Here is a 12,192-nt window from a genome sequence, read left to right on the forward strand (position 1 = left end):
CATTCACAGGGCAGGGGGTAGAGCACTCAGGAGGGTGTTGCTTCAGAGATGGGGAAGAATTAGTCTCAGACCGAGCATTGCTAAAAGCCACCGAACAAATCATCAAGCAAGACCCAAACGGATCAATTGGTTCCCAAGCAATTTACTGCTTTCCAGAACTACACTCAAGAAAATTGATAAGAATACAAAAATATCCAACATTCACAATGTCTGGTATCCAACAGAAAATTACCAGACATTTGGGCGCCTGAGTGGCTCAGTCGGTTAAGCAGCCTACTTCGGCTCAGGTCATCATCTCACGGTCCGTGAGTTCAATCCCCACGTCGGGCTCTGTGCTGATAGCTCAGAGCCTGGAGCCTGCTTCCAATTCTGTGTCTCCCTCTCTCTCTGCCCCTCCTCTGCTCACGCTCTGTCTCTCCCTCTCAAAAATAAATAAACGTTAAAAAAATAAGAAAGAAAGAAAGAAAGTTACCAGACATCTTCTTGACAGAACACCAAATGGAGAACGATGCTGGTGCCACAGAAGGGCCTGGAGAGCCCAGGCCTGTGGCTTCCACAGAGGCTTCGGCAGCAACATGTGGGGCCGGAGTCATGGCCATGGTCAGGGCTGGGCCAGGACCACGGAACTCACAGAGGAAACACCAAGGACAAGGAGTGGATCTCCATCAACAAGTTGAGCCAACTGGTCGACATCATGAAGATCAAGGCCCTGAAAGAGATCTCTCTCTCCTCCCTGTCCATCAAGGAATCTGAGATCATTGACTTTTTCCTGGAGGCATCCCAGGAAGTGATGAGGTTTGAAGTTTTGAAAATTATGCCAGTGCAAAAGCAGACCCAGGCTGGCCAGAGGACCAGGTGCAAGGCATTTGTTGCCATTGGAGAATACAAAGGACACGTAGGTCTGGGTGTTCAGTTCTCTAAGGAGGTAGCCACTGCCTTCCATGAGGCCATCGTCCTGGACAACTTTCCACCATCTCATGTGGCGAAGCTACTGGGGGAACAAGATCGGCGAGGCCCACACTGTCCCATGCAAGGTGACCAGACACTGTAACTCTGTGCTGAACGCCTTATCCCCTACACCAGGGGCAGGGGCATTATCTCGGCCCCTGTGCCCAAGACGATACTGTTGATGGCAGGCATTGACGACTGCTACCTCTCCACCAGGGGCTACACTGCCACCTCGGGCCACTTCACCAAGGCCACTTTTGATGCTATTCCCAAGACCTACAGCTACTGTGCCCCTGACCTCTGGAAAGAGACGGTATTCACCAAGTCTCCCTACCAGGAATTCACTGACCAGCTTGCGAAGACCCACACCAGAGTCTCTGTGCAGAAGACCCAGGCTCCAGCTGTGGCCACCACATGGTTTTACACAAGAAAAATAAAGTGAGTTAAAGCCCATTAAGAAAGAAAGAAAGAAAGAAAGAAAGAAAGAAAGAAAGGGAGAGAAAATTACCAGACATACAAAGAAGCACGAAACAATGATCTGTAAAGAAAAGAATAATTAAGCAATTGAAACTGACCCAGCACTGACACAGATGTTAGAGTGAGCAGAGAAGGATTCTAAAACAGGTTTTATAACTGTATTTTATATTTTCAAAATGTGAAGTAGAGACATTAAGATATCAAAAAAGATCCCAATTGAACTTAGAAGAGTTGAAACATACAATGTCTGAGATGAAAGGTATACTGAATGGGATTAATGGCAGATTAGACAAAACAGAAGAAAAGATTAGTGAGTTGAGGCGCCTGGGTGGCTCAGTCGGTTGAACTTCCGACTTCAGCTCAGGTCGTGATCTCTAGGTTCATGAGTTCAAGCCCCGCATCAGGCTGACTGCTGTCAGTGCAGAGCCCCGTTCAGATCCTCTGTCCCCCTCTCTTTCTGCCCCTCCCCTGCTTCTTCTTCTTCTCTCTCTGTCTCTCTCAAAACTAAATAAACATGTTTAAAAAAAAAAAAAAGATTAGGGAGATTGAAAGCATAGCAGGAAAAAACTATCCAAAATGAAACAGAAAAAAAAAATTTTTTTTTTCAATTTTAAAAAGAGAGAGAGGGGGTACCTGGGTGGCTCCGTGGATTGAGCGTCTGACTTCGGCTCAGGTCATGATCTCACGGTCCGTGAGTTCAAGCCCACATCAAGCTCATTGCCGTCAGAGCAAAGCCTGCTTTGGATCTTTCCTCCCCCTTTCTCTCTGCCTCTCCCCCACTCATGCTCTCTCAAAAATAAACAAACCTCGAAAAATTAAAAAGAGAGCGAGAGAAAGCGGAAGCCGGGGAGAGGGGCAGAGGGAGAGGGAGAGAGAGAGAGAGAAAGAGAGAGAGAGAGAATCTTAAGCAGACTCCGCACTCAATGCAGAGCCCAATGCAGGGCTCCAGCCCACGACCCTGGGATCAAGACCCGAGTCGAAATCAAAAGCTGGACACTCAACCGACTGAGCCACCCAGGTGCCGCGCACACACACAAATTTTCTAGTGGAAAGAGCATCAGTGAGCTGTAGGACATTTCCAAACAGCCTGATGTATTGGTATTTGGAGTCCAAGAGGAAGGGGGAAAAAGAACAGAAAAAAAAAAAAAAACACTGGAGGAAATGGTGACTGCTGTGTTTCCAGACTTAAAAAAATGTATGTCCAAGAAGCTCAGTGAACCCCAAGTGCAGACACTTGGTGACTGATTGGATGTGGAGGGTAAGGAAGGAGAACCAGGCAAGGGTGAGGTCCCAGCTTCCTGCCCGGGAGCCGAGGGCTGGGGTACCACCCGCTGAGCGGGAGACACGTGGGGTGGGATGGACCCGAGGGGGGCCGTGGGGACACGGTGACGGCAGACATGACGGGTCTGGCGTTGAGAAGGCAATGACCTGGAGGTGGGAGTCCAGGAGCCCGTGGACGCGGTGGGCACTTCCAGGGAAGGCACCCGCCCTGGCCCACACTCAGTTCATCAAAAGGCAAAGCCAGAAGAGCCAGCAGGGGAGATGGGACACGCAGAGAGGGCACAGGAAATCCAAAGGGCGTGGCGTCGGGGGTGGGGGGGTGGGGGAAGCCGTCTTGAGGAGAGCAAGACGTGGCAATGACGTCACTAAGAGGTGAAGCCTGGTGAGGCTGGCTCGGGTTCCTCTGGGCCCTGGGCTGGCCCTAGGGCAGGACTGGCCCACAATATTGTACAGAAAGTGACAGACGTGAGGGGTCCCGGGCAGGAGCAGGAGCTATAGGACAGGGTTTTCTGGAAGGCACGGGGTGGGGGGCTGGCCAGCGCAAGCTACTTCTCAGGAGCGAGAGGGCTCTCTGGGCAGCAGGTGGGGTGGAGGCGGGGGTGACTGCGTTTCCAGCTTCAGAGGCACAGCCCCGCAAGCCGTGACCACAGGTGGAGAGGACCGCAGTGCAGGGCAACCGGTGGACCCCCGCGATGACGGCGTGGACGAAAGGAAAGGCCGGCGTGTGGGCCCGCGGGTCCTCGTGGTGCCCCGGAGGGTTCCTCTGAGCGGGGCGAGGAGGCCCCCAAAGACTTCCAGAGACGAGTAGCCCTACCTGGGGTGAGTAGTGACCCCAGGGACGGGGGTGCAGGAGCCACAAGGGTGGGGGGGGGTGTGAGTAAGTTGCGGGGGCGGGGGGAGCGGTGCACAAGGAGGCACGCGGTGGTGGGCGGAGGGGCATCCCGGACTTAGGTGAGGGATCACAGCGAGAGAGAGGGAGGGAGAGCGAGGGCGCGCGCGGGCTGGTTTCCTGCACGCGGGCTTCGTTTCTGCCACCTGAGGAAGGTGATTTGCGCGTCTCGCCTTCGTAGGCAGCTCTGGTTGCCTAGGAGGGGACCCCCGGCCCAGCCCCAGCCTGGGCCTTGAAGCCGGGGCCGCAGGATGGCGAGAAAGCCAAGAAGAGCCAGACCCCACGGCCTGGCCCTGGCCGCCGGAGCCCCCCACGGCTTGAGCAGAGGCTGGGGTGCAGGTGCAGGGCGGCGGAGGCTGGCCTCCGAAAGATCAGAAGCTCCTGAGAGCCTCCCCTGGCAGGGGACCCTGTAGGGGTGAGCCCTCTGCTTGCTCATCAAGGCCACCTGCTGTCTCCTGCCCCCCCCCATCAGCCCTGGAGGCCATTTCCTGGACCCCAGCTGGGCGCAGGGGGGCAGCTGGGCGGTCCTGGCCGCCTTCTGCCTCCCTCTTCAGCATCCCCTAGCAGGCAAGCCGCAGCCAAGCGCTGTCCTGTTCTCTCTGTTCCCCAGGGCTCTGCCGCCATATCCAAAGCACCCACCTCCCCATGGCAGTGTGCTGTGCTCCCTAGCGAGGGTGGGATTGCACACCCCCGCGCGTAGGCCTGGAACGTGCGCGGGGACCAACACAGACACAGGGACAAACAGAAGCGGCCTCAGAAACGTGCGCGCGCGCTGGGGAGCGTCCCCTGCGCCGACGTTCACACGCAAGCACGGAGCGGGGGGGTGGGGGGGGGGTGGGGGGGGGGGTGGGAATGAAACCACAAAGGTGGGTGTGCAAAACATGGGTACGTGCATCCCCGTGTGCGCCAGGGTGGACGCACCGTGCACCCACAACGCCAATGCACCTCAAATGTACAGGCACACACGCATTCCGTACACATTCACGCAACTCCACGCGCCCCGTGTGCTTCCAAGCGTTCCCAGAGAGGTGCGCCCACGCGCGCAGGTGGGCACCGAAAACCAGGTGCAAACAGATACACACAGGCACATACAAGATGCACATACAAACATGTGCAAAGGCGCACATCTACGTAAGCGCATGCGGGCATATGGGCAGGTGCCTGGTTATTCACGCAGACACGGAGTGACTCACGCTCATACGTAGCAATAATACACACGCGCCCACGTACACCGTGCACAGACTCGTACACAAAGATGTACTTGCGAGGATGTATGTGTCTCCATAAATTCCTGCACGCTTACGAACGGAAGCGCTCGCGCACATTCCTAGAGACATACACAGATATCTGCACGCTCCGCGGAAAGCTTCACGAGCTGGTGAGAGGGCAGAGCGCCCCTCTGGTTCACAGCTACATCCCTGATGCCCAGCACAGGGCCTGGTACACAGGGATTTGCTAAGCGGAACATCGGGGAACAGCCTTGGCAAAGGCTCAGAGGCAGGAGATTCCTGAGGACTGGCCAGGAGTCTCATGGGACTGGGTGGGGATAGGATGGGACTCGGTGGCCAAGGCTTCCAGTGGTCGACTGGGGAGGGGGTGTTCAGGGCCAGGTCCCTCCTGGGCTTCACCTCCCTCCCCGCACCCCGCCTCCCCTCCATCCCCACTCACACTCCCCCCACGCCCCCTCACATTGTACTGACAGCAGGTGCAGTCAGATACTGGCAGGGGGGCAAAACATAGGGGAGGAGGGAGAGGGGTCACAGGAAACACATGGCCTTGAGGCCAGGTAGGCAGGTCCTGGACCCACAGGCAGGTCACAGGGTGAGGACTTGATTCTCCTGGGAGCCCCCAGAAGCACATTCTAGGCAATCCGCTATATGGATCTTTACAAAGTGAATCCACTTGTATAACCAGCATCTATCTAAATAAATAAATACATACATACATACAACATATCCCACTCTCTAGAAGGCAGGGAGGGTCTTTTTTTTTTTTTAATGTTTATTTTTGAGAGACAGAGGGACAGAGCATGAGCAGGGGAGGGGCAGAGAGACAGAGAGGGGGGAGGCACGGAATCCGAAGCAGGCTCCAGGCTCTGAGCCGTCAGTACAGAGCCCAACGCGGGGCTTGAACTCAGGGGGCTCGAACGCACGCGCGGACTGTGAGCTTTGTCTTCGCTTGTAGCCAGCAAGGGGACACTCAGCTCAGGACCCCTTTGCCCCGGGCCACCACACCCTCATCTTCTCCCGTTAGCCAGGGTCCCAGCAGCCCCCATGGGTGAGAGGCAGGGACAGTTCGTCAGCCCCCACCCTGTGGTCCTGCCTCTCCTCTGCATCAGGCCCAGGCTCCTGTGGCCAGCCGAGGGGTCACCATCTCCCCTATCGGGGGAGAGACCTTGTTCCAGATCTTGAGCAGCACCTCTGGAGCCCCCATTTTGGAAGCCAGGAAAGCTGGGGGGAAAGAGCACAGAGCCCTTGAGTGTCTATGCTGGCCCACCCCTTTGAGCCTCTTGTTGACACGGCCCAAGGCCCCATGGCTTTAAGGAAAGACTCGAACTCAGGGCCGACCCACTCCAAACCCCATAACCCCTTCTGCAGCGGAGATCACGACCATCATTTTACAGATGAGGAAACTGAGGCTCAGAGAGACCAAGAACAGAACCAAGACTCCCATGCAGGAGTTTTGAACGCCAGGCTTCCGGTTGTGGGGCTGAACTTGACCCCGGCATTCCCCTGCTCAAAGCCCTCCCCATACACTCGGGACAAACCTCCTTCACAGGTCCCGAGCCCTCCATGGCCTGACACTGCCAACCTCACCCACCTCTCCTGCCCACTAGCACACTGGTCCTTCCCAGATCGATGACCCCAGTGCCTTTTGGACTCCAGGTATCGATAAGCAGCTGCCATGGGGCTCGGTACTCGTCTTGCCCCAGGAGAGGACGGACAGGCGCTGTCTCCTTTCAGCTGCGCCCACTGTGCGCAGCACGCTTCCTGGCACACAGTAGGTGCTCAGTGGAGGGATGAATGAGCCTGTGGCAGGCTGGCAGGCAGGGGAAGGTCAGCAGAGGGAAGGCTGGTAAGCACAAACAGGGGCCTGATGCAGAGGGATTTGCTAGGTGGAACATTGGGGAACAGCCTCAGCAAAGGCTCAGAGGCAGGAGACTTCTGAGGACTGGCCAGGAGTCTCCTGTGACTGGATGAGGATAGGATGGGACTAAGTGGCCAAGGCGGTAGTGGCTCCCACCCTCTGCACCCTCTGTGTAGGAGGTCTGGGCTTGGGACAAGGACTTGCCCAAGATCACGAGCTGGTGAGTGGACAGGCAGGATTAAAACTCAGATCCTCCCCAGCCCCCAGCCCAGTTTGGGGTTGGGAGACCCTTCCCTCCTCACCCCCCTTCCCCTCTCTCTCTCCTCTCTCCCTCCTTCCTAGAGGATGCAGGGCCAAACTGCCCTAAGACAGGGGGTTGGAGGTCCCTGACCTGCGGCTCCTTTCTCCCTGACCACACCTCTAGCCCAGGCTCTGGGATATGTCAGCACCCTGCTGAGAAGAGCCCACCCCCCCCCTGGGGTCTCCCCTCTGAGAGCTGTGGCTTTGTAGAGTCCTGGGGCCACTAGCTCGCTGTGTGGCCTCCTGGGGCCACTAGCTCACTGTGTGGCCGTAGATGAGGGGTCCTCCCCTCTCTGAGTTCCGCTTTCTCATCTACAAAATGGGGATAAGACACATCTCCTGGAGGCGCTGGGGAGGATCGGTGGTATAAACTCAAAATAACCCCCCAACACGCTCCCGGGCAGCCACAAACGCAGGCGCTTCTCACGAACCCTCTCATTGTAGCCTCTCGGTAAGCAAGACGTGGGAACGACCCTGGTTTATAGAGGAGGAAACTGAGGCTCAGAGAGGTCACGCCACCTCCCCAGGCAGCAGGGCCCCCGAAGCCCGAGCTTCCAGGGGCGGGAGTGGCTCCCACCCTCTGCACCTGCCGCCCTCCCTCCGCGGGAGCCACCCTGCCCCGCCCCGCCCTCCCCTCCCCTCCCGTCGCCCCCAGCGTCGGTCCTTCCTCGGGGCCAGCTCGAGGGCTCCCCCGAAGCAGGGCCCGCGGGCGGGGCGGCCGAGTGAGCGGGGACGCGGGCAGCGGGAGGGGGCGCCTGCCCCGCGCCGGCCGACGTGGGTCGATACTGCGGCGGGATGAATGGGAGAGGCGAGCCGGGCGGCGGGGAGGGAGGGGGGAGGGGGAGGGGGCAGAGGAGGAGCGGGAGGGCCGCCCCCCACCCCCGCCCGGCGGGCCCGGCCCGGGTGTGCCGCCGTCGGCGCCGAGCGCGGCCCCGCGGCCCCGCCGAGGGATCGATAACTAATTTCACCGCAGCGGCCGCCCCAGTTTTTTCCCGATAATTGTGCGCCGGCAGCTGCGAGCGAGGCCCCCGGCCCGGCGCGCGGCCCCCGCCCGCGCCCGATCAATTGACATCGCCACCGGGCGGCAGGAAAACTCATTTTTCTCTCCCTCCCCGGCTCCCGGTGGGCGCGGGCTAAGCCCCGCCTCGGGCCGGGGGCTGGGAGGGGAGGGGAGGGGAGGGGAGGGGCGGGGCGGGGGGCACGAGGGGAGGGCCCGGGGCGTGGAGTGGCGGTGGTGGTGGGGGGGACGCAGGCGGGAAGGAGGCTCCCGGGGAATCCGAGGAAGCCGGAGGAGAGGGCGTGGGGGTGCCTCAGTTTCTCCACTCTACGCCTAGGGGCGTGGCCGAAGGCCTCGACGCAGGGCCGGCCCCGCCCCCTTCGCTGTTTCCAGAGCGGGAGGGCGAAGCCACCCCTGGCAGCTGCGTGGAAGGGCTGAGCGCCCCGGGCGCCGGGGCCCGGACGCTGGGCTTCGAACCCGGCCTCCAGCGCTTACAGCTGTGACCTTGGGCTCGGTCTTCCCTCTGGGCGCGGCCTCTCTGAGCCTCAGTTTCCCCGTCTTCCCAAAGGGGCCCGACAGAGTCCGGGGCACGCAGAGCTGTTGATCAGAGGCAGTGCACATCAATGGTGGCTCTCAGCCAGCGAGTGGGGAGGAAATCAGCGGTTACTAAGCACCTACTGTGCGCCAGGCCCGTTGGAGGCGTTGGGGACAGACGAAAATCCCTGCCCTCGTGTTCTCGCGAGGAGATGCACGATAGCTATAATGTATAAGCGACGCAAACAGTGAGAAGATAGGAAACGAGCAGGGCGAGTGGGATAGGGGATGGGAGAGAGGGAGAGGCCCCTTGGCAAAGCTCTGCGCTGCCGGCTCTCAACCTGCTGGCTGCTCAAGGTCGCAGGAAACCTGCAGACTTGGCATTCTCTCGAGGAGGGTGGTCAGGAGGAGGGAGAGAAAGAGGAGGGAGGAGGCACGACGACGTGGATCGGGGGAGTCAAAGAGGGGGGCAAGGCAGAGGCCAGAGTGGCGGCAGGAGGGGGTCCAGAGAGAAAGGGGGTGCGGGCAGAGGGAGAAGGGAGGGCAAGAGTTCTGATGGCCAAGGATCCTGGAGGGTCAGGGGCAGAAGGGCCTCGGGTAGCTGACTTGCCCTAGCCGGGTCACTGAGGCGCAGAGAGGGGCAGGAGTCTGTCCCATGCCACAGTATATAGGAGGGGGACAGCAGTGGGCCCCTGGCTACTGTCTCCAGACCCTGGAGAAGGGTGAGAGGCGCAGGGGAAGGAGAGAAGAGAGAATTACGGAGGGGAGGGAGTGGTGTGGGGGGCGGCCCATAGGCTGGGTCAGGAGGCGCTGGGGAGCCTTAACTGTGCCTCTCAGAGGCCAGCCAGAGCTTCCCTGGGGCTCAGTGCAACTTCTACACCTTCCGGAGGATTCGGAATGACTGGTTGGGACTCAGGGAATCCCATCTGCTGACCAGACCCTTCCCTGCCCCCATCTGGGCAAACTAGTTACCAAACTCTGACAGAGAAGTCCTAAGGCTTCTCTGCAGGGGTAGGGGAGCCGGGCAGGAGTGGGGGGGGGGGGGGGGGGGGAGGGGGCAGGCTGCTGGGAGTGGAGGGGGTGTGCAATCCAGGGCTGAGCAAACCTCAGGACTCTCCCCCCTGCCTCGGATTTCTCATCTTGTGAAAGGTGAGGTGTTGTCGGGGCTCTGAGGTTCTGTCAGTTTCTCTTCCCTCCACATTCCTGGCACACGGAGCCCGCGAGGGGTTGAGACAGAGCAGTGACTCCGCAGAATTGAAAGGCAGATTGCTAGCAAGCAAATGAGGCTAGCCCAGGAAGCCGGAAGTGGGAAGCGGGGCCGGGGCTGGCTGGCCGGGACTTAGAACAAGACCGGGCGAAGCCCCGCCCACCCTTTTGTCCGACCGTCCGTCCATCCATCCACCTACCCAGACCTCCGATCAATCAGTCGTTCGGCACATTTAGGAAGCACCTACTGTGTGCGAGGCACTATGGAGGGGAGTGAGCTGGCCCATCCTCTCCCTCTCCCCACGACCCCCACATTTTCTCTGGGGAGTGTGGTCGTGGGAACACTGGATTGGGAGTCAAGGCCGGACTTAGGTCCGCCTGGTGGCCTAGGCAGGCTCCTTGGCCTCTTGGCACCTTGGCGTTCTGCTGCCCGGTACACAGAAGCCACGGCCAGCCAATGATGCTGCGTCCCCAGTAGCTGGCACCCGCCGTCCGGGATCAAGCTGTGGAAATAGGATTGCCTCCCTCCGTCCCTTCCAATGTCCCCCCTCCTCCTCTATTGGATTTGCCCTTCCCCTCCCGGCCACCTTAGGTTTGTCGGGTAAGAGGTCCCGGTTACCTGCGCTGGGGGAGGGGGAGGGGAGGGGAGCCAGGAGGCCAGGCTGTGGACAGTTGGGGAGGACTGCAACCCGCACTCTCGGGGTGTCACTGAACTCAGAGCTTTGACTGCCCTCTGACCACTTTGGGGTCCCCGCGCCAGAGATCAGCGGGCAAAGACAGGAGTAACTGTTCAGGCGTGGGTCGTCCACCCCAGAGGCAGCAACTGTCTGCAGAAAGTCTCTGCAGGGCCCGCAGGTAGCCGGTGACACGAAGGGGGCTCTAATGGCCTGGACCCCGTGGAGGACAGGGACCAAGCCGAGTGCTGCAAGGGGTGGACTGTATGAGCCGCTCTCGTGCAGGACTTCAAGCCTCTTAAGCCAGGCCAGCTGCAGGGGCCAGCTCCAGGCAGCCACAACCCCCACCAAGCTCTGGCCTGTGTCTTTCTTGTGTCTCACTTCCTGTCCTAAGGCTTCTCTGATGCCCGGGGTGGGACACGCCTCCCTGCCCAGGGAACCCGCTCAGCAGCCATAGAGGCCCAGCCACAACACCCCACAGGCCAACCCTTGATCCAGGGCAGACATAGCCTCGGGATAAACGCCTCCCCCGTTCTTCCTCCGGCAGGCGGTCCTGAGATGCACGTCATGAGGAATCTCCGACAAGCCCGAGGGACTGGCCACCCAGACTTCCCTAATGGTGAGCTCAATACCGTGTGTTTGTATCTGCTCTTTTCTGTGTCACTCTCCCCCCTCTCCACCCCTCACTCTTGCCCCTGGGCACACGCTTCCAAGCCAACCCCCTGGCCCTTCTTTTCACCTGCTTTCAGGGACCCGAAACAGGCGTTATCGACTGGCTTGTGTACCCCCCCCCCCATCCGCCAGATTCATAGGGTGAAGTCTTTTCTTTTTCCTTAAGTTTTTTTTAATGAATTGTGTAAACGCCCCCCCCCGATTCATAAGGCGAAGTCTTTTTTCTTAAGTTTGTTTTTAATGAATTGTGTAAATGCCCCCCCCCCCGATTCATAGGGCGAAGTCTTTTTTCTTAAGTTTTTTTTAATGTCTATTTATTTGGGGGGGAGGGGCAGAGAGAGAGGGGGACAGAGGATCCGAAGCAGGCTCCCGTGCTGACAGCCGAGAGCCCGACGCGGGGCTCAAACTCACAAACCGCGAGATCATGGCCTGAGCTGAAGGCTTGACAGAGGGAGCCACCCAGGCACCCCTCGTCTGGTGGAGTCTTAGCCCCCAGTACCTCAGAATGTGACTGGACTAGGACATAGAGTCTTTAAAGACGGAATTAAAGTAAAATGAGGTCATTAGGGTGGGCCCCAATCTAACATGGCTGGCGTCCTTTAAGAAGAGGAAATTAGGACATAGACATGCACAGAGGAAGGACCGTGCGAAGACACGGGGAGGCGATGGCTGTGTGCAAGCCAGGGAGGTTCGCTTCAGGAGAAACCAAACCTACCCAGACCTTGATCGTGCCCTTCCAGCCTCCAGAACTGTGAGAAAACACATTTCTGTTGCTTAAGCCCCCCCAGTCCGTGGTGCTGTGTCACAGGCGCCCTGGCGAACTAATACACAGGTCCGTTCTGTGTGCCTCCCGGTTTTTACAACCAGAGAAACTGAGGCTTCAAATGGCAAAGGACCCTCCCCCGGCCCCCCCTGCCCCGGGTGGTACAGCTGGTAAGCGGCCGGGCCCAAATTCAAACAGGGGTCCTTGGGCGGTGGAGGGCAAGCCCTTGACACTAGAGGCGTTAGGGAACCAAGGGAGACCCTCTGGTCCAGAAATCCAGAGGCCCCTCTTCCCCTGCCCCCACCAGCCGTCCACACACTTTGATTGCCCTGCCTTTGGAGGACCCTCCGGCTCCCTCCTCCGG

General features: G+C 59.1%; 1 pseudogene; it reads left to right on the forward strand.

Annotated features, from left to right (window-relative positions):
• Nucleotides 1–498: 498 nt before the first annotated feature.
• On the forward strand, nucleotides 499–8,482 carry LOC102957764 (annotated as a pseudogene).
• The last annotated feature ends 3,710 nt before the right edge of the window (nucleotides 8,483–12,192 follow it).

The sequence above is a fragment of the Panthera tigris genome, chromosome D4 (assembly GCF_018350195.1).
Source record: "Panthera tigris isolate Pti1 chromosome D4, P.tigris_Pti1_mat1.1, whole genome shotgun sequence".
In the NCBI taxonomy this organism is placed as follows: Eukaryota; Metazoa; Chordata; class Mammalia; order Carnivora; family Felidae; genus Panthera; species Panthera tigris.